Source organism: Peromyscus californicus, unplaced genomic scaffold (assembly GCF_007827085.1).
Source record: "Peromyscus californicus insignis strain IS unplaced genomic scaffold, ASM782708v3 Scaffold_16__1_contigs__length_79575227, whole genome shotgun sequence".
In the NCBI taxonomy this organism is placed as follows: domain Eukaryota; kingdom Metazoa; phylum Chordata; class Mammalia; order Rodentia; family Cricetidae; genus Peromyscus; species Peromyscus californicus.
In genome coordinates, this window is record NW_026294458.1 from 43069551 (window position 1) to 43093150 (window position 23600).

The following is a 23600-nucleotide window of genomic DNA, read 5'->3' on the forward strand; positions in this document are numbered from 1 at the left end:
TATTCAGAGCAGCATTATTTGTAATAGCCAGAACCTGGAAACAACCTAGATGCCCCTCAACCAAACAATGGATAAAGAAAATGTGGTTCATATATACAATGGAGTATTACTCAGCTGTAAAAAACAATGACATTATGAAATTTGCAGGCAAATGGATGGAACTAGAAAATATCATCCTGAGTGAGGTAACCCAGACTCAGAAGGACAAACATGGTATGTACCCACACATAAGTGGATACTAGACATAAGGCAAAGGATAAATCAGACTACAACCCACAGCTCCAGAGAAGCTAGGAAACAAGGAGAACCCTAAGAAGGATGTACATATCACCTTGCAAAGGGGAAACAAAGGAGAGCTCCATGAGTAAACAGGGGGTGGGGGGCAATAGAGAGGAGGGGATGGGGGATGAGAACATGAGGGCACAGATGGCAGAGCTAGGAGAGGGATGAAGTGGGAGAGCAATGAAAGAGATATCTTGATAGAGGGAGACATTATGGGGTAAGGGAGGAACCTGGTGCTTGGGAAATTCCCAGGAATCCACAAGGATGACCCCAGATTAGACTATTAGCAACAGTGTTGAGGGTGCCTGAACTGGCCTATCCTGGTGATCAGATTGGTGAATACCCTAACTGTCATCATGGAGTCTTCATCCAGTAACTGATGGAAGCAGATGCAGAGATCTAAAACAAGCACCAGGTTGAGCTTCCGGAGTCCAGTCGAAGAGAGGGAAGAGGGATTATATGAGCAAGGTGGGTCAAGATCATGATGGGGAAATCTACACAGACAACGGAACCAAGCTCATAGAAATTCACAAACTTTAGACTGACAGCTGTGGAACATGCATGGGACTGGACTAGGGAGACAGTTGTGTAGCTGGGTCTGTTCGAGGGGCCCCTAGCAGTGAGATCAGGATCTATCCCTGGTGCATGAGTTGGCTTTCTGGATCCCATTACCTATGGTTGGACACCTTGCTCACCATAGAGGCAGAGGGGAGGGGCTTAGACCTGCCTCAACTGAATGTGCCAGGCTTTGATGACCCCCATGGGAGAACTTACCCTACTGGAGGAGGGGATGAGGGGTGGTTCAGGGGTCAGTCAAGCTGGGGTCAGGGGGGATGAGAGGATCTGTGCTTGGTATATAAAATGAATAAAACAATTTTTAATTAAAAAAATTGAATCATATAAATACAGAAACTGAGAAAATTTAACTCATAAAAGCATTAGCAAAGGAAAAAGAAAGCACAAACTATACAAGCAAGATTCAAAAGAATAATAATTCAAGGCAATCTAAAAATGAGCAGAAGAAAAGGTTTGGACAACTACTGTGATAACTTACTGTCAGTCTGGCCGAATGTCTGAAATAAAGAACTTATGAAAAGGGAACATAATTTGAGGTCATGATTTTAGAGGTTCAGTCCAAAGTTCCTTGGCCCTGTGACCTTGAGTCTACAGTGAGACAGGACATCATGGTGGGGAACATATTGCTGGTTCACTGGTCACCTCGTGGTCCCTAAGAAGCAAACAGAGAAGGCTATGCCAAGGTCACAAGGACATGCTCTCAATCATGTAACTCCCCTTCATCAGGATCCACCTCCTACAGGATCCATGACCTTCCCCAAGCATCCTGCTAGAGGTTAAACTTTTAACACATGGCACACTGCTATTCAAACCATAGCAACTCTGTTAGACTCTGAGAAAATTGAAACCTATGTGAAACTGACCCAAGGGGAGGAGGGACTGCACTAAGAGTGAAGAAGAAATAAAATCCATGATATGGTTAGCTAAAAACAATTTTTTAAAGATATGGAGCATAGGAAATGTCAGAAAATATACTCATGATTTAAAGAAAATTAAGCACACTAAAGAGGCATGAGGAGATGAGTTCCTGGTTAAATTATTCGTAGAAAAATTGTTTCATTATTTATTATATGGTCAATACTGTAATATTTAAAACATTGTAATGCCAAAATGTTTGACAAGATTCATCAAAAACTGAGAAAAAGAATGTTAGATAAAATGTTTACCTATTACAGTACTTAATGTCTAAAATTGAGATCTCAATGCATATGGGTTATTTATACATTTAGGTCCAGTTTTACAACTTCAAATAAGTAAATTTTAAATGTATAATATATAATAATAGAAAGTATAGAAATAAATCATTCCATGGAGGAGAATATACTAAAATTCATTGGTATTCAGAGACATTTGAGGAAATATGAGATCATGCATACACACTGTGGTAGTCTGAGAATGAGAATGCCAACATAGGCTCATATATTTGAATACTTGGTCCCATGTTGGTAGAACTGTTTGTGAAGGATAAAGAGGTATGGCCTTGTTGGAGGAAATGTGTCACTGAGGGTGCGCTTTGAGATTCCAAAAGCCCATACCATTCCCAGTTAGCTCATACTCTGCCTCCTACTTGCAGATTAGATGTAAATTCTCAGCTACTGCTCTAGCACCATGCCTGCCTGCCTGGTGCCATGCTTCCTACCATGATGGCCATGGATTCTTAGCCCTGGGAACTATGAACCTCTGAATGAAATGCTTTATTTTATAACTTGCTATTTTCATGACATTTGATCACAGCAATAGAAAATTAACTAAGGTATCCATATAGTTGACAAAAATGGAAAATGATATCAATAATTATCACTCATGTTAATGTTGTGAATATAAGACCAAGATACTATGGGGTCAATTGAAATACTGACATCTTTGATTCAGTAACCTTTATATTATAAACCTTCTTTTTTATACCTTTTTTTTGTGAACTTCTAGTGTTTAAATAAAAGCTTTGCCATCTGGTATGTAACAGTCTTGGTTAACATATAAGTGACTGTGCTTCATATTCACTGAAATAGTTAAACTAAATTCTAATAAAAAAAATTGGAGAATGTATAAAGCTAACTAAAAATTCCAGCCCTGGGAGTTGAGGTCCCTAAAACCCTACCTTGCCCTGGGGAGTTGCCTACAGTTGATAGCTGCTTGGGGAGGGGAGTCACTTTTTGGAGAGTGGCTACTAGAAGACTGTCTATGTTTCAGTGGATGACCTTATGTTTGGGCCCAGTAGGTAGCACTAATTGGACACAGTGGATCACAAAAACAAGTGAGTACATGAGGCTGGAAGGAAGATGTGTTGAAAGAGCCAAGGGCCGTTGTATGGAGGAAAATGAAGCTATGATAAAATACATTACAATCATATGTGTCATGTCAAAGAATAAATTTAAAAAATAGAAATATATAAAATTAATTAATTATAAATTGGAAATTGGTATAATGAATACCTCCTTCTTCTAGCAAATCACAATAGGAGATATGTAACCAATTTCAGTTAGGATTTTAAAGTTAACTTTCAAGTATTTTCTGGTTTGAATTCCTTCATAGGGGTCTTGTTTCAGTAGAAATTTCAAGTCCAGATGTGCTACACTGCTTGGAGTCCAAGGTTTTACTTGTATATTGCTTCACTGATAATAGAGTTGGCCTCCACACAAGCAAATTCCATTCTTACAACTTAGAGATTTGCAGCTTGCAGTTAACCTTCAATTACAAGGAACTTCTGAAATTCACTAAAACTTGTACTTTTATATTTAATCTGAATCTGACTGGACTTTATCCAGAAGTTTCCTGAGAGTGTTTAGCATCCATATCAACAAAGTGAATCCTTTTCATTTATCCTCTCAATAATAATAATAATAATAATAATAATAATAATAATAATAAAAGCAGCATATTGGCATTCCATCAGCAACTTTTTACTAACATAGAGTATCATGTTTAGCTAAAATATTCTACGTCAGGATTTTCATTTCTGAAAAGATTGTGGATGAGTTCTATACCATTCAAAGTTTCAGAGACATGTAGCTTTGAGAGATATGGTGCTATAGAATATTTAAAAAAATGTTTGGTAAATATTCTAATAATTAATGAATAAAAGTTGATATTTTGGAAGAAATTAGAATTACAGATCTATCTTATTAAAGTTTCAAAAGTAATTCTATCTAAAACCATGTTAGTGAAGCAATCTATGTATTGAAAAAGTCTCTGCTGTGCTGGAGATAAGTCTCCATAGATTGAGTGCTTGTCTGGCATACATGAAGTTCTCAGTTCAATCCCCAACACTATATAAATCGTGGTGACATACGCTTACAACACCAGAACTTGGAAGGTGGCAAGAGAATTAAAAAGAGTCTTGTATTGACAAATCACCTTATCAGTGGGAGAGCCTCATTCATATAATACATTTCAAATGAAATAAGAACTTTACCTTAAATCACTCCTCATTTATTTTTAACTGATGTATGACTACATATTCACTTTCTCTAGTATTTTATATATAAATGAGAAATAATAATTTTTTTAACTAATGGAAACAAATGTAGAAAGACTTTTCTTTTGTTCAAATATGAGACTTTTTTTAAAAACATATCCTGTGATCTACTAACAGAATTCTACCATATCTTACTAGGTAAAATTAATCTACAGTACAAGAAAAAGCTTGAACTCTGTTGAGATGGTAAATGTTCCTGTTGAAATTCTTTAAAATGTTTATCCTTATAGGAAGAAGCAAAGTGCTAGAGAGGTCCATAGAAATTCACAAAGATACCTCCACAATAGACTACTGGCAATGGTCGAGAGACAGCCCAAACTGACCTACTCTGGTGATAGGATGGCCAAACACCCTAATTGTCCTGCTAGAAACCTCATCCAATGACTGAGGGAACTGGATGCAGAGATCTACGGCCAGGCCTCAGGTGGAGCTCCAGGAGTCCAATTGGCAAGAAAGAGGAGAGTTTGTATGAGCAAGAATTGTTGAGACCAAGGTTGGAAAAAGCACAGGGACAAATAGCCAAACTAATGGAAACACATGAACTATAAACCAATAGCTGAGGAGCCCCCAACTGGATCAGGCCCTCTGAATAAGTGAGACAGTTGATTAGCTTGATCTGTTTGGGAGGCCCCCAGGCAGTGGGACCGGGAACTGTCCTCAGTGCACGAGCTAGCTGTTTGGAACCTCGGGTTTATACAGGGACGCTTGGCTCAGCCTGGGAGGAGGGGACGGGACCTGCCTGGACTGAATCTACCAAATTGAACTCAATCCTCAGGGGAGTCTTTGCCCTGGAGGAGATGGGAATGGTGGGTGGGCTGAGGGGAAGGCAGAGGGGGGCGGGGGCGGAGGGGAAGGCAGAGGGGGGCGGGGGCGGAGGGGGGAGAACAAGGGAATCTGTGGCTGATATGTAAAATTAAATTAAATTATAAAATAAAATTTAAAAAGTTTATCCTTAAAAAGGATAAAATTTAAAATTTCTTCTTGAGAAAAAGATACCTTTTAAAAAGTAATTTTCTCTTTTTCCTTCCTTCCTTCCTTCCTTCCTTTCTTTCTTCTTTCCTTCCTTCTCTCTCTCTCTCTCTCTCTCTCTCTCTCTTTCTGTCTTTCTGTTTCTCTCTTTCTTTTTTATATATTCATGTGTGTGGACACATGCCTGTCATGCATATGTGTGGAGATCAGAGGACAACAACTTTCAAGGAATTGGCTCACTCCTCCTACCATGTAGGTCTCAGGGTAAGCATCTTTGCCCACTGAGCCATCTCACTGGTCCTGAAGAAGACAACTTTTGACCTGTTTGATCTAGATGGCATTGACATTTATGAGATATTCTTAACCACACTGTTAAATCAATTATTAACATTAAATTTTAATGCAGATTTCAAAGGTCACCATTTGTTATTCCAAGAAGAGAAAACATTGAGAATGTCATTTCTATTTTTCTGGCCTGTGTATCCATTAAAAATGCTCTTATGTTTGCATATTAATCTTAACAATCATGGTATTTGGTGGTAATTGCAATTCTCTTTAACAGAAACTTGTGGATTTAAGTAAATGTGGTCTTTATAGCTATTGTAAATCTTTTCGTCAATTGTACTTTATGTTTAATGTATATGTACTGGAGATCCAGATAAATATTTTTCTAAGAAGCAGAAGACAAAGATCAATCTAAATGAATTATATTTGAAAAACATTGTTGTATCTACATTGTTTACACTCTCAATTTTTTAAACTAATTTAGTTATCTAAATGAAATTTATGCTCAAACCTTTATTAAAAATCACATTTGTTGGTGTGTGTGGGGGGCGTGTAACATAGTGTTCATATTGGAATTCCGAGGATAAGTTGGCTGACAGTTCTCTCATTTTAGCATGCGAGCTCTCTAGGTCAAACTCAGGTCATCAGGATTGGCAATAAAAACCTTTACCTACTGAGTGAAGTCAGTGGCCCCTATTCTTAACTTTGAGCACTTTTCAAAAATCAAACACTGATAGCAAAAGTATACACGTTTAACCTACTGATCTAGGAGGAACATAAGCTGTTTTCTCATTTTTATCTCATTTCACTCCCAATGAGTCTCACATTTCTGCAATCTATGTCCACTGTCTTTCAACAGGTATGTCCAACTTAATTAGTCACTGAAACATTTAAATATCTATGTTCCATTCTATCACTATGGATGCATATAATATGATATTTTAAATTCATATATGTGACATTTTATAAAGCTGGGATGTTCTAATGGAATGGAAAGCCATTGTTATGGGGTGTTAGAATAAATTACCTTCAAAGACAAATAATACTTTTCTGATCTTGGTTTCTTAAAGTTATTACCAGTTTCAATTCTAGGAGAATAAAGGATTCACTAATTCTTTAATATTTGAGAGTCCGCTAGTTTTCTTGTGTTCATGACAGCACCACTCTGGCTCACATCCCATAGGCAATTTTATATGTTCTATAATTGCCCATGACTGTTCTCAGCTTTGCATCCTCTATGGCTAAGAATTAACTTGGTAAATTAACATCTTAAGGGCTGTAGTATAAAGACAAGGCTTCATATGTGTACTACAATTTTGGAAGTTATAAAAATCATGAAACAATTTAGGTAGGAAATAAGCACATATACTTTTTAGCAAGAATATATGTCTGAAATTCTTTAAACACTATCATGCAAGGAATGATCTACCTGAGTAAAATACGACATCTTAATACAGGAGTAGTGACTATATGTGGAGAAAGATTAACAGGTGGAGTGAAAGAGCAGCTTTATAGCTCTCATTATTCAGGATTCCTCTTAAATGAAGCAATCAAAGTAGAAATCAAAAGTTGCAGATTGTATTTGTCATGCAGCACTTTAAGCAATTCTGAGTGCCTCACTTGAAAAATGACTCATGCAAGCATTATTATACTGAGACACTGAAAACGTGCCTGATACATGGTGAGCAATCAGCACTTACTTCATTTATTAATTAATAATTATATCTATTGATTTAAAACTGAGAAATGTTCTGTAAAGTATATCTATAATTTATTTAATATAGATTCCATAAATATCAAATGCATATTCACTATTTGAGGGCCAGTGTCTTCAGAAAACACAATGGGATTCACAAATTCTTCATATTAGGTAATACTACCTTTTGCCTTACATGTTTTAAATTTTCTTTGAAGTTGCCTAAGTTTACAACAAAACAAAACTAAATGACCAGCTTTGTTTTCACATAGAAGGTCATCTTGCTAGATAAGACTAAAACCAACCATCAGAGGCTGTTGTTTTGTGTGATCACTAGGGTTTCAAACTGTGTGAGCAGAGTCACTCACTTTGATCAGGACATCTTCCTTCCTAATTATGTTCAGCAGTAACAGTACAGTAAAGGAATACTGATTGCTTTACATGCCTCAACTAAAAGAAACCTTTTCTGGTGATCTGCTTTTACCATCAGTTTGCTAGTAATTTTCCTAGATCATGAACATTGCATCTGTTTTGGTCCTTTTAGCCTTACACTTGCAAACAGAGTGTAATGTGTATGTAAATACCCTCTCTTAAAGGAATGAAGGGGCCAGATTCCTGAATAAAACTATATATAATGAAAATTCACAGACTGTCCCAGTATTTCATCCTCATTTTAATTTCATTAAGGACTATGATACCTAAATTTTAGTGTTACAGTTATTTTATACTATTGCTAAATTCAGCTTAGTTATTATGATTAAGAAATGTTATAAGGCTCTATGATGATGGTTAGGGTATTCACTAGATGGGTCACCTGAGTAGACCAGTCCAGGCACACTCTAGACCACTGCCAGCACTCCAAGGTGGGGTCATCTTTGTGGATTCCTGAGAGCCTCCCCAGCATCCTGCCTCTTCCTATTCCCATGAAGTCCTCATCTATCGTGGTATCTCCCTCCCTGCCCTCCCACTCTGTCCCTATTCCAGCTCGACCTCCCATTTTCCTATCTTCTCATCTCCCACTCCTAGCCCTCTGCCTTTCTCCCACACCCAGTCCACTCATGTAGATCTCATCCACTTCTCCTTTGCTGGGCCATCCATGTGTTCCTCCTAGAGTCTTTCCCTGTTAGCTAGCCTCTCTGGAGCTGTTGACTAATGGAGGCAGATACAGAGATCCATAGTCAGGAGCCAGGCTGAGCTCTGGGAATCCAATCAATGAGAGAAGAGGGATTCTGCAGGCAGGGGACGTGGAGGTCATGATGGGAAGACTTGCAGAGATCGGCCACACTAGTGGAAGCCCATGAACAATAGACTAGTGGCTGTGGAGCCCCCATGGGACTGGACTGGGCCCTCTGGATACGGAAGATGGTTGTTTGGCTCAAACTGTTTGGGGGGCACCCAGACAGGGGGATCACCTGGTGCATGGGCAGACTTTTGGGAGCCTGGTGCCTATGGTGTGAAGCCTTAAGCAGCCTTGGTGCAGTGGGGAGGGGTTTGGACCTGCCTAGGCTCAGTGTGCTGCGCTCTGCTGATTCCCCATGGGAGACCTTGATTTGGGAGATGTGGGAGGATGTGGGGTGGCGTGGGAGGGAGGGCTGGGGGTGGGAGGAGGGAGGAGATGGAATCTGTGGGTGGTATGTAGAGTGAGTAGAAAATTTCTTAATAAAGAAAACTGGAAAAAAAAGAAATGTTATAAGTATTCATTGACCTCTTTCTGTGGAATAGACAGTTATTAGGGATTCTGAGAAATATGCATTATTTGTTTACCTACTTTATATCGTTAACCCATTAGTTTTTAATGCATGTATATAGTCATTTTAATTTATATTAGTAAAATCTCCCTGTGCATCACTATACATATTAACAGAACAACTTCTCGATATTTAATTTGTACAGAACCAAAAAAATTAAGAAAATCACACATTTTATAATTATACAATATTCCTTTTACATAAACGCTAGTCATTTTCTTCTGTTATTTTAATTTCAATCTGCCTTTGCAATGTTAGAATATTTACAGTTATAAATCAATTTTTCTATTGATTTTTCCCTGTGGTATGGTGGAAGAATTAACCTCAGAGTGATTGGAGATTACTTTGAGTAAATTAAATGGCTTATGAATGGTTACAATAAGATAATTATATCTGTAATAAATTTTTATAGTAATTTATTTTCTCTAAAACAAATTTAGCCATCTTCATTAGGAAGAAAACGCTCTAGCTATGACAAGGGCAAATCCAGGGAAAACAGCTGACAAACTCTTAACAGATTGAGAAAAGCACACAGCCTATGTAGACATAATTTTGAACAGTCATGGCATTATCCATGTCTATATTGTTTAATGTTCTTCTAACATGAGATAAATTATGTGCACAGTGAAATGACAATAAAGGATTTGCTATACTGGAATAATATGTTAGTTAGCTAGGAACAAGGTAAGTATAAGCTTCATACATTTTGAAGATAGTGATTTTTTTAACAGCTGTAGAAACAACAAAAAATAGCATTCTATACAGAAAGTCAGACATGATAGCACATGCTTGTAATTCCAGCACTCAGAAGCTGTGAATGGAAAATAGAGAGTTCAAGGTCAACATGGACTACATAGTGCAATTCCATCTCAAAAGACAGTGTATATGTATATGTATAAACTATCTGGTACACACACATACAAATTGACCATATAAAATATTGATAAATTAAAGATGCTATCAAAGTACAAAGTATCAGAGATGCAAATCAAGTACAGCACAAAGGCTCATATGACAAAAGTTGAAGTCACAATTCTTTAAAAAATGGATTGTAGATGTACAGTGACCAAACTTGTGCAAACGTGGTTTGGGATGAAGTTGTGTGAGGAGATTTCTGAGAGCTTGTGAGACAACTCCTAGTAAACAAGACAAGAGGCTGGTAATCTCTGCTTATGGTGATATTTTATTTGTATTAAAATGTTATTTGTATGTTAATAAATAAAGTTGCCCGGGGGTCAGAGCTATTAGCAAGCCATAGGAAAGCAGGGCAGTGGTAGCGTACGCTTGTAATTCCAGCACTTAGTAGGCAGAGCTGGGTAAGTCTCTGTGTGTTCAGGGATACAGCCATTATTGGATACACATGCCTTTAATCTTAATACCAATCATGGAAAACCTGGAGGCCTATACAGACAGGCTGTGAGGAGGCGGTCATGTGGTTGGGTTTACAACCAATGAGAAGGCAGGACAGGAACTCTATATAAAGACTTTAACACAGGGGTAGCTCTGGTTCGGAGAGGTAGGACCACTGCAGGAGGAAGGGTAAGGTTTTGGCTCTTGGCTCTGACCTCTTGGCTTTCTTCTTTGCATTGGTTCTGTGTTTATTGTTTGATGGGAAGGTTGGATACATCTACATCTGCTCCTTCGTAACATGAGACGTTCTTGGAATATGCTTTTGTGCCCCTCCCAGTGGTAGTAAATACCAGCGGGTTTACTTCAGATTACCCATCATCTTACCCATTCTTATTCTGAATGATGTTTCCAAGCAAGAATTGTACCCAGGGCTGTACACAGCCTAAACTCACGTGACCTTGTTTTTGTGACTGTATAGAGCTTGAACTCAAGAGAACTTGGCTCATTTGAATTTGCTTAACCCTCAGAATAAATTGGCTGATGCCCCAAATAAAATAGGTTACTGTATGAGACTTTATTCTGCTTCTTTTTAGGCTCCACTCTCCCAGATTTATGACAACAGTAGTAACAGAACCAATTTGCTAGGAAAACAAACTAGATTAACTATTCATATATACGGAAATTGTGAATTCGGTTTGCTAGACAGGGTATTAGTTGTCTTGCTCTTGTGATAAAAATATCCCGAGAATTCAACTTAAAGAAGCAAGGATTCCAATATGGAAGAGAAATCGAAATCATGGCAGTAGAGGCTTGAGACAGCAGTTCCCAGTGCATCACAGGTAAGAAGCTGGGGATGATGATGCTGGTAGTCAGCTCACTTCTTTTCATTCAGTCCAGCAGTTAAGATGAATCTTTTCATCTCATTGAATTAATCAAGAAAATCCCTCACAGGCATGACCAGGGCTTCGTCTTCTTGGTGATTCAAGATACCGTTGAGCGGGACAATCATTGTAAGTCATCATAGTCTGGTGAGTTGGATTAGGGAGCTTGGAGCCAAGCCTGATAGCAGAGTATGTTCCCCAGGACCCACAGGGTGGAAGGAGAGAACTGACTCCTGAGAGTTGTCCCTTATCCTTCACTTGTGTGCTGTGATATGTGTAGTTTACACACACACACACACACACACACACACACACACACACACACACACACACACACACACTATTAAAAACATCACAGATAGCCCCTAGAGAAATCTTCTCTTTGTCTTCTTTTACCTGGTCCCCTTTTCTACCTCACAGTCCACCCTGGGCTATCACCTCACATAGGTTTCTCTGACCTCTTTCTTCCTCCTGTACTGTCACAGCACACTTTTCTAGTTCTCTCTCTCTCTCTCTCTCTCTCTCTCTCTCTCTCTCTCTCTCTCTCTCTCTCACGCACACACACACACACACGCATATATATATATATATATATATATATATATATATTTTTTTTTTTTTCTGAGATCATGAGGACTTCTAATTTCATACTCTTGAGAAGCAGAGGAAGACAAAGAATCCAACGTCATCTTTGACTACAGAGTCAGTTAAAGTTGACCTGTGCTACAGAAACAATGTATTAAAATGTGAATTTCTTTTCCAGGAATATTCCTAATACAGAAATTAAATGAAGCAAACACATGGTTGTAAAAGTTATTATGCTAAGTTTCTTTTTCACACAGAAATTGAAGAGTATGATCTCAGAAAGCAGGACCACTCAGAAAGTGGATAAGCATGTTCTGTAGTTAAAAGAAAATATTGTGCTGTCTTTCCAGCAAGAGTGATAAGCAGTATTGTACATTTCTAGGATAATTTTGCATTTATAAATGTGATGTTAATATAGAAAAATTCTTTCCTATCTATTTGTTTGCCCTTCTTTTAAACATTTAAAACAAAATGAAAGGTAATTCAAAGTTCTTATCAAATTTAAGGTAAAGGTAAAAACTCCAACTTTAAAGTGAAATATTAATGCCCACTTAGTCTGTGTAGAGGCTTACCAATGGTCAGGTTAGGCTCCAAGCCTTTGAGATCTCAGTTTTCTATTTCATTTGTAATGCATTATGTTTTTTGAAAGATTTTGAATTAAAGGTTGATTACTGTTGTATGGAATAAATAATCAGATGAACAGTTGAACTTAGAAACTAACAAATGACAGATCTAAAGAAAAGTAAATTCTTTTATTTATGTGTGCCTGTGTAAATATGTCATCTGCATATACTTACATTTTTATATTGTTTACATGGTAATGTGTTGACTTATAAGTGTATGGCCAGAGACATTAAACTTGTTAAACTAACTCAAATTCTTGTAGTTTATAATGTAACAGGGATTTTATAATAAAACATACTGGTTCCAATAGCCTTCACTTCATAAGCAGCAACATGTCAATAAAGAGACTATAATGAGGGATATAGAAAAACAATGAATGTGACAAAGTTGTCAGAAACAAATAGAGAGTTCTGATGAGCCCAGGTCCATCTTGTACTGACATGAGCTTTAAATTAATGAATTAATTAATTAGAGGATATGAAAATCTACTTGTATAAAATGTATTTCTTATAACCGGAGATTTAAAAAAGTAGAATACTTTCAGATTATAAAATACTTTGGATGGATTTTTTTCCTAAGTAAAGCATTGATCCAAATTGAAAATGGAAAAGAAAGAAGACAGACACAGGAATATTAAGCATATTACATGTCTACTAAGCTTGAAGACTAATGATAGCATGCCTATGATTAGGTTTACTCTATCTAAAAGTTATGAGAAATTTTTCTAATATCAGATACTGCTTCATGATTGCTTAACCTGTTTCAGGCATTGAGAGAACACTCCAAAATATAGCACAGGACATAGGTACTCCAAATTAACTTTTACATTATTTTTGTAAGCCTCAGCCCCAAGAATTGTCCTATACATGCCCCAAATAACAGGGAAACCTTGGAATCTCTTGAGTAAAAGTTAAGGAATATTTCTAGCCCACAGCATACCTTATAGCTAGGTTCTATAACATGTAGCTATTTAAGACATTTGCTACCTATGGGGATTATAAAATATTGGGAGATAAAACTAAGCCTCTCCCTTTTTTTAGCCTAATACAAAATGCAGGTGCATTCTGTAAAGAAATTGAAAATCAGATTTTTGCTTTGTCAAAAATATACGTCTTCCAGTGTTTTCTGAGATCTAAGCCACAGAGACCAGGAAACAAAGAAACAAATATCTCAAAAGTTCTTAAGAATAAACCTTTTAGCTTCTGAGTTTCCATAGCATTAGAAACACCTAAAGGAATATGTAATTTCTGTCTAAACTGAACTAACTAACTTCCAAAGGTTAAAAGTCTTAATTCTTTTCATACAGCAAAAATAATACGACAAACTTCTTAAATAGATAACTCCTGTGTATAAATTTGTCATTATTATATTTGTATCTTCACCTTTTTTTTTTTTGGACAGGGTTAGGACATGATGATTCTAACATCACACTGTTTTTCTTTTCATCGATTCCATGATTGGATTCCTCCTTGAATATGTTCTTATGTATTCCGCCACATTCTCAACATATACCCATCGCTAATTTTTGTTAGCTTTATTCCAAAGGATCTCATTTTCAGGAGTAAGCGAAACAAGAGCAGCTTCTTCTGTGAAATCATGCTCATGGATTTCCTGAGCTCGTGCTTGTTTCCTAGGGTCATTGGTTGGTGTAATCATATTATTCTTGTTTAAACTTTATATTTTTAAACTCATTAAAAATATATGTTTTTTTGGACACACAGAAATTTCAAGCTAAACCCCTTGTGATATACAGATTCCAGGCAAATCCTACTAAATCCTCTTCTCCAAGTATAGAACAGGGAGGAAATTTGGTGGTCACTCCCAGGCATAGCCTATTCCCTTCCTAAGCATTGAAAATTCATACAAAACTGATTTTCACCTTTCAGCTTCCTCAAAATATTTCTGGATTTATAGCTATCAGTCGGTAGTTGTAGCAGGAGAGAAAGGTTGAGAGTGAGTTGTTAAGATTAGCATATGGAGGAAGTGAGTTGTGAGATGAAATCTCAAAGTGGTTTTCATTTGCTTGTCCCTCTTGGCTAAGGATGAACATTTGTTTGAGTGTCTTTCAGCCATTTGAATTTCCTCTATTGAGAATCCTCTGTTTAGATCTGTACCCCATTTTAATGGGGCTATTGATTTTCTTAATATCTACTTTCTTGAGTTCTTTATATATTTTGGGTATCAGCCCTCTTTCGGATGTGCAGTTGGTAAAAAAATTTTCCCATTCTGTAGGCTGCTGCTTTGTCTGAATGATGGTATCCTTTGCTTTGCAGAAGATTCTCAGTTTCATGAATTCCCATTTATTAGCTGTTGATCTTAGTGCCTGTACTAATGATGTTCTATTCTGAAAGATTTTTCCCGTAGTAATGAGTTCAAGACTACTCCCCTCTTTCTCTTCTACTAGGTTCAGTATATCTGGTTTTATGGTGAAGTCTTTGACACATTTGGAGTTGAGTTTTGTTCAGGGTGATAAATATAGACCTATTTGCATTCTTCTACATGCATCCATTGTTTTGACCAGCACCATTGTAGAAGTTGCTTTCTTTTTTCAGTGTATATCTCTGGCCTCTTTATCAAAAGTCAGGTGTCAATAGGTGTGTGGATTTATGTCTGGGTGTTCAATTTAATTTCATTGATCAGTGTGTCTGTTTTGTGCTGATAAAATGTTGCTCTGTAGTACAACTTGATATAGGGGTTGTTGACGCCTCCAGCAGTGCTTTTATTGTTCAGAATTGTTTTAGCTATCCTGGGTTTCGTGTGTGTGTGTGTGTGTGTGTGTGTGTGTGTGTGTGTGTGTGTGTGTGTGTGACCATATGATGCTGAAAATTCTTTCAATTGAAAGATCAGTGAAGAATTGTGTTGGAATTTCAATGGAGAATGCATTGAATCTGTAGATTGCTTTTGGTAGCATGGCGATTTTTACTATGTTAATACTACTGATCTTACACTTATCAGAATGGTTAAGACCAACCAAAGAAATTGCAGCTCAAGCTGGTGATGATGTGGAGTAAGAGGAACACTCATACATTGCTGGTCAGGATGCAAACTTGTATAGCAACTATGGAAATCAGTGTAGTGGTACCTCAGGAAGATGGGAATCTACCTCAAGATCCAGCTATACCACTCTTGGGCATATAATCCAAAGATGCTTCATCCTACCACAAAGACAGAGACACTTGCTCAGCCATGTTCATTTCTGTTCTGTTCATAATAGTCAGAAATTAGAAATAACCTAGCTGTCTCTCAACAGAATAGTTAAAGAAAATGTGATGCATTTACAAAATGGATTATTATTAAACTGTTAAAAATTAACATCATAAAATTTGCATGCAAATGGATGAAATTAGAAAAAATCAGAAGATGAATATGATATATATATATATATATATATATATATATATATATATACTTATACTTATATGTGGATATTAGCTGTGAAGTCAATAATAACCAAACTATGATACATAGATGGGAGTACAGACTAAAGGACTAGAGAGAGAGTTGCATCTCATTAGAAAATGGAAATAAAATAGAGAGTTATGGATGGATGGAGGTGAGCTAGAATATGAGGATCAAGTGGGGGGATGGTAAGAGTGGGTTGTGGGAGGGAATGCATAGACAGACAACTAAAATTAAGGGCTATTTAAAGGTTAGTGTAGAAATCTGATACAGTATAAATTACCTTAAATAGGTATATACATGAAAAATAATCTAAATGAAATTGCCAAATCGTGAGGAAACAAAGCCACAACTGGCCATCTTTGGTCACCAAAAGCAGCTTCCAGTAACAGGATTGGGTTACACCTAATTGAGTTGTTGACCAAAGGGTTCCATAGAAATCCCTAAAGAACCCAGGCTGTGGCTAAGACTATAGGTTACTTGCCGAAAACTGACAACAAGGTCCCATTGCTGAATACGATTCCTACACAACTCATTGAAGTTGGAGATGTCTAGTCAGTGCCTACATAGAGGCTTTACATTTACATTTACATTCCAGAATCTTTGGTACTGGAAGGCACTCTACATTCTGTCAAAGGATAAACATATACACCAAACCAGCCACAAACCCTTAATCTACAATGGTGTATTACCTAAAGATATACTAGGGTGTTATTTTTATTTTTGCTCTTTTGGGGGGTCTGCCCATGAATAAATAAATCACACACAGAGGCTTATTCTTACTTATGAATGCCCAGTCTTAGCTTGGCTTGTTTCCTGCCAGTTTTCCTTAACTTAAATTATCCCGTCTTCATCTTGCCTCTGGGTTTTTCCCATTCTCTTCTGTAAATCCCACACTTATGCTGTGGCTTGCTATGTAGCTGTGTGGCTGGTCCCTGATGTCCTCCTCCTCCTCTAGCTCCTTCTTCTTCCTTTCTATTTAGGTTTTTCCTTCTATTTATCCTTTCTGCCTGCCATCCCCACCTATTTCTCTCTCATGCCTCACTATTGGCCATTCAGCTCTTTACTCGACCAGGTGTTTAGGCAGGTAAAGTAACGCAGGTTCACAGAGTTAAACACATGCTACATAAACAAAAGTAACACATCTTAAAATAATATTCTATGACTCTAGGGCAAGGCTGGCACAGTTTGTGGGAATAACTAACCAAATACTAATTCGAATTAAGGTCCACTTCACAAGATATAACCCATACTCAACACTGCTTATGTGACCAAGAACCTGACAATAGATATCCCAGGGAACTAGGTAAGACCAAATAATACTTATCTAAAAAAAAGTGTGTATGTGTGTGTGTACAGTATGTGTGCACAGTGTGTGTGTACAGTGTGTGTGTATGTATGTTTATGTATGTATAGTGATAAAATGACTCCTAATAATATTCTGCTGTCACAGATCAGTGCTTTGCTCAGCTACCAGCAGAGAAGCTTTCTCCTATAGCAGATGAGAAGAAGCTAGACATTATGCAGAGAGTGAGAGGCCATGGAACATTCAGCCCTAAGTAGGGTGTCTCCTTCAAATCCTTCCCCTCAAAGCTCAGGGAACTCTGCAGAAGAGGAAGAATAAAGAGTGTAAGAGCCAAAGGATATGGAGGACATGAAGAAAACAAGTCCCTCTAAATCTACATGAGTAAATCTCATATGAACTCCCAGAGGCTGAAGCAGCATGCACAGGGCCTGCATGGGTCGGTACCTGGTCATCAGCACTTATATTATGACGTCCAGTTTAGTATTTTTATAGGATTCCTGAGAATGCTAATGAGTTGGTCTCTGATTCTTATTCCTTCCCTTGGGCTCTTTTCTTTCTGTTGGTTTGTCTTGTCCAACTTTGATGTGATAGTTTTTGTTTTATCTTATTATATTTTATTTCGTTATAAGGTTAACAACTGAACTGTCACTTATACATTCTGGGAGAGGGAAAAATCGGTTTTCTCCAATAGAGTGATATTGGGTATATCAAACACTCCAGGACAGGCTTCATGTTCAAGAGTAGTTGAACAACATATAATGAACTCCATAGTTTTTGTTTTTATTATTTATTTATTTACTTACCTAATTACTTACTTATTTAGTGTGTGGTGATATATATATTGTATACCCTGAAAAAATTTGCCTGAATTTCAGATAATAGAAAAAGCCACTAGATTAAGCATAGATGCCAGGCAGTGGTGGCACATACCTTTAATCCTAGCACTCAGGAGGCAGAGGTCTGTCTGGATCTCTGTGAGTTCAAAGCCACCCTGGACTACATGGGATTGATTCAGTCTAGGAAAGAAACAGAGCCAGGCAGTGGTGGCACAAACCTTTAATCCCAGTCCTTGCGACTCACACACACTTAATCCCAGTACTTGAAATCTCATGCCTTTGCTTGGGAAGCATAAACACCTTTAATCCCAGCACTAAGAAGGGAGTGATATGGTTGGAGAAAGGTATATAAGACGTGAGGAGACAGGAAGTAAAGTCTTTTTGGTTAAAGGCTTTTCAGGAGTCCTAGAGGTAAGACATGGCAGTGGCTTGTTCCTCTGATCTGCAGGCAAATTTTATTTGGGTATACAATATATCACCACATTAGTGTGTGACTTCTATTTCGTTGCAGTGTTAGTGGTATTTGGGGGGGGGGGTTGTTTTGTTCTCTTGGTTTTGTTGTTGTATTGGGTTCTTGTTCTTTTTTTTTTTTAAGAAAGAACTTAAAGTGGGGTGCGTAGAGAGGAGAGATGATTTGAAGGACTTGGCAGAGGGGAAGAAAATATAATCAAAAATTAAAAATTGTTTTAATAATAAAGCTATAATTAAAAAGTAAAAACGAAGGAGTTGACAGAAAAACTGGAAACCCCTCCCAATTAAGGCTCGCATGCATGTACAGAAAATGTGTGCATACAAATGTCCCCGTCTGTCCTGCATGGACACCACTGAGCCTTAGACCTTTTTCCATCTCTGGATGACTTGTATTTTTTAATGTGTATTTTTCCCTTAATAAATTGCCTCTTGTGTTACTGTCCATATGCCTCTGTCTGAATCTTTGTCCTGGGACACAAGGAACATAGAAATCCTGGCAGGTGCTCCCTGGACAGCACTTGATGCCTACACCACTGTAATTATAAGTCCATCAGCTTCAGTACGGAAATATGAAAAGCGGCTTGCTGCAGTCTTTAGTTCTTTCAGACAGCTTCTCTGTTATTTAAATGTACTCAACGCGGACCAGTAAGATTGCTTAGTTGTAAAGTGCCTGCCTTGCAGGCATGAAGACCTGAGTTCGATCCCCAGAACCCACATAAAAAGCCAGGCTCGGTGCCCACGTGCTTACAATCTGAGAGGCAGCGAAGAAGAGATCGGAAGAATCCTGGGGCTCACCAGAGAGCCAGCAAACTGGCAACTTCCAGAACGGTGTGAGATTTCTGCTAAATAAGCATGACTTTCTCTCCTCTGTGTCTCCCTCCTACAGTTAGCTGCCAAGATGAAGAGTACCTGCCCTGTTGTTTTTCTGGCAAACTGTACATTTGCATTTTTATTGATGAGGTTAAAAATCAAAGAGAATCCAGATTTCCTCAGTAACATACACATATGTCTGTGTATGGGGGTGCACATGTACATCTCTGTGTGTGTCTAGGTCAGAGGCCAACATCCAAGGTCTTCTTTTATCACATCCCCTCTTATTCTTTGAGACAGGCTCTTTCATGGCACGCAGTACCCACTGCTTGGCTAGGCAGTGAGCTCAAGGGTTCTCTGCACCTTTTGTGCTAGTTTTATGTTTTCACACCCAGACTTTATTTTTTTTTGTGGGTACTTCCACTCTGGACTCAGCTCTCAGGCTGGCCTGACAGGCACTTTACAAACTGAACTATCTCTCAGCTCAGTTTTCATCATTCCTATCTACATCCCACAAGTCAGGAGAGATGAAATATTCATAAGAAGCAAGCAGTAGGTATTTGAGTGTAATGTGAAGTAATTTGCTGCCTTTTGGTGTGGCATATCTGAACTTCTGGAGGAAATACACTTACTAGTGATGTGATAGTAATAATTCTTACAATATATCTGCAATTATCTGGGACTTCCTTAGTAGACTTGTATTGTCACTTTGCTAACTATCGAAATAAATGCTTGGATGAATTATAGATTTTTGTTTGGCTTTCTTTTTTCCTTCGATTTTTTTTGGTTTGTTTTTGTTTTTTAGACTGAAACACCTGCTTAGAAATTCGAGGAAATTACTGTTTTCTTCTGCCCTAGGGGAATGTAGGCTTACACTTCACACCTGGAGTTAGCTTTCATGGGCTGAGCTTGGAGCTGCAAGCATTGCCTGAGTATTCTGGGACAGGAGAATTGCAATCCTCTGGTGATTAGAATCAGGGAGGGGTAATAATTTGTTAATATAACCACCAGTTCTAAATGAATAAATCTTCAGTCTGGGTTGAGAAAAGAAACTGCAGTCCCTTTTCAAAAGTCTGAGATCCCAGCAATGTTGCAAAGGCTGGAAAAAAAAAAACAAAACACTTTGCCGTTTAAGTACTAGGAAACTTCATACCTGCATCAAGACAGGCTTTGTCATGTAATCACAGCCATAGGATCCCAAACCACCTGCTTTTTGATTATGAGAAAGTCTCATTTTTAACCTATCCACTAAGCTAAAGCATAGTGGGATGTGTGCCTCTGATTGAAGCTGTTTCTCAGCTTTCTGCAAAAATGAGCTACATCAATAGCCTTTACTTATGTCCACATTACAACTACTGAGATGAATACTCAAAAACAATCTGAAAGCATTCTCTACTGGGCTTGATAGTCACTGAAAGCGGTGTGTGTGTGTGTGTGTGTGTGTATGTGTGTGTGTGTGTGTGTGTGTGTGTGTGTGTGTGTGTGTGTGTCTTTTAGGGAAATTTAGTCAGTAGTCTTTAGTGTCATCAATAATTTAAGCTTAACCATCCCAATATTGGAGTAGCATTAACCATTTATTCATTTATCTATATAACTAGAATTTCATGGTAATTTTCCTATTTTATTTGTGAGAAAATAATCTAGTAGGTATTCATAAATTATGACATGTAAAAGCAACCTGGTTTACAATGTTAGAAGTCAGAAGATAAGAATTTTTTTGTTGTTGTTGTTGTTTTCGAGACAGGGTTTCTCTGTGTAGTTTTGGTGCCTGTCCTGGATCTTGCTCTGTAGACCAGGCTGGCCTTGAACTCACAGAGATCCACCTGGCTCTGTCTCCTGAGTGCTGGGATTAAAGGCATGCGCCACCACCGCCCGGCAAGATAAACTATTTTGATAGCTCAATATATCCTTCTAATAAATACCCTATTCTTAAATGAATGAGAAAGAAAATCCCATACATGCCTAGTGATAACCAATAAATTTTCAGAAATATTTTTATTTATTTTATATGGCATTTCAATATTATACTGGCAGAATGGGAAAAACTTCTGACCCTTGCTGAATTGGATGTGTTTCTTCTGTAGGAGTCCATGCATGTTTATTTCTTTATGAAATATGCCAGAAACAATCAATAGGAGTATGTTTCAATATATAACCAAAATAAATACTTTCTTGGCTAAAGGTTAACAATTGCCCTAAAACATTAGTAGGCTTCTAGTTCAAAAGAAAATAATGGATTCTCCTAGTGGCCTTTTCTAAATAAAAACAAAACAAGCCAGACTGCAGTTCCTTCCATCTTTAAGGCCAGTAGCCCTAAGGCATATCATTTGGTAAGAGTCCTCCATGACACTGTGCATTTCTCAAAGCAATAGTGCTGCACTTCTCCTAATGAGGGAAAAATACTTTTGTTGGCACTGGTGGGGTTATGCTGCTCCCAATTAAGATTTCTAAAGCCTTTAAAAAGTGGGTCAGCCTCTGTGTTTCATTAAAGATGCTCCCGGCAAGTCAAAAAATAGAACTGTAAGTACAAATGCCCCTTCGTGGCATTGGTACCTAACCTTAAAATGCTGAGGTCAATAAGAACAGGTAAAGGGGGGCATGCAGCTGGGGCTGGGCTTTGGTTATTGCTAGGGTTAAGAATACCTTTCCATCCATGGTTTGATAAGATCAGTGGGCCTGACTTTAGTTCAGTGAATTGTATATTTTACCTTTATCCAAAAGCTCAGCTGGAGAAGAGATGAACAGGAAAGATGGAGGCAGATCACCTCCTTTCAGAATAATATCCAACAGTGAGATTCTGACAAGATATTTGTTAATGTTACTCAAACAGACATTAGAGGAAGTGGTGGGAAAGAAAGGCTAGGAAGGCTAGGATCTAGAGCATGAATCCAGGTCAAGTCTACATTTGAAAATGGCTGTTCTAGCCCCACACCTGCATGATTTAAAATTCCTGTAACTGTCACAATTATATCATAGTTTCAATGTTCCTAATTTTAATTTTTAAATGGTAATCTTTTTAAAAGAATATTTATTGGGTGTGCAGGTGTGTATGTGAAAGTGAGAGAGAGAGAGAGAGAGAGAGAGAGAGAGAGAGAGAGAGAGAGAGAGAGAGAGAGAGAGAGAGAGATAGAGAGATACGGGGGTGGGGAGCTACAGCATGTGCATGTGTATGGAGGTTAGAGAATAACTTGTAGGAGTCATGTCTTTTCTCCCACCACCTAGTTCAGTGAGATGACATCAGGTCCTCTGACAGGGTCATACTTGTTTTATCCTCTGTGCCACTGATGGCCTAAAGGAGGTATCTTAATGACAGTCTCCTCTTCATGTTTTTTTTAATTAATTTTTTTTCATTTTATATACCAACCCCAGTTCTCCCTCCCTTCCCTTCTCTCACTCCCCACTTTCCTCCATCCCACCCCCCCTTCACTTCTCAGAGAGGGTAAGGCCTCCCTTGGGGAGTCAACAAAGTCTGGCACACCAAGTTGAGGCAGGACCAGCCCCCCTCCTCTGCCCCCTGCATCAAAGCTGACCAAAGTATGCCTCCATAGGGAATGGGCTCCAAAAAGCCAGTTCATTCACCTGGGATAAGCCCTGGTCCCATTGCCAGGGGCCCCATATACCTATCAAGGCACACAACTGTCACCCACATTCAGAGGGTCTAGTCTGGCCATATGGAGGTTCCCCACCTGTCAGTCCAGAGTCTGTGACCTCCCACTAGCTTGGGTCAGCTGTCTCTGTGGCTTTTTCCCATCATGATCTTGAGACCCCCTTGCTCATATAACCTCTCCTCCCTCTCAACTGGTTTGCAGGAGCTCAACCCAGTGCTGGGCTGTGGATCTCTGCATCATCTGCTTCCATCAGTTACTGGATGTAGGTTCTATGATAACAACTCTTCACGTTTTACCCAATTCATTCATGCCCTTTGTTTCTCTTTTTGATCTCATCAGCTAGCCAGGCTCACCTATTTGACAAATTTCAGGCTAATGAGAGACTTTTACTCAAAAGGTATGGCTTTCTCTTTCCTGTTCCTGTCTCTCTTCTACAGGCAACTGCCATGATAGCAGCTTATTTTCCACCCTCCCCACTTTTTTCTTCTTACACACTCTAAGCTTGTTCTTCACTCTGCTCCTTGTCTTTTGTCTTGATTATCTGATAACTGGTCTATTTCTCAGTACTTATGTGTATAAATTGATAAAATATCCAAACATCCTTTACAATATAGCCTTTGTTTTTCCTTAAATTTAGAACAGCACAGAAATGCATGTGGAATCAAATTTTCACAGAGGAGATAACACAGTTGGCATTTG

General features: G+C 38.2%; 1 protein-coding gene across 3 annotated transcripts in view; it reads right to left on the reverse strand.

The window, feature by feature from the left end:
* Positions 1-23600, reverse strand: part of Epha6 (EPH receptor A6) — a 935524-nt gene that overhangs the window by 614881 nt on the left and 297043 nt on the right. The gene's annotated exons all lie outside the window — the stretch shown is intronic.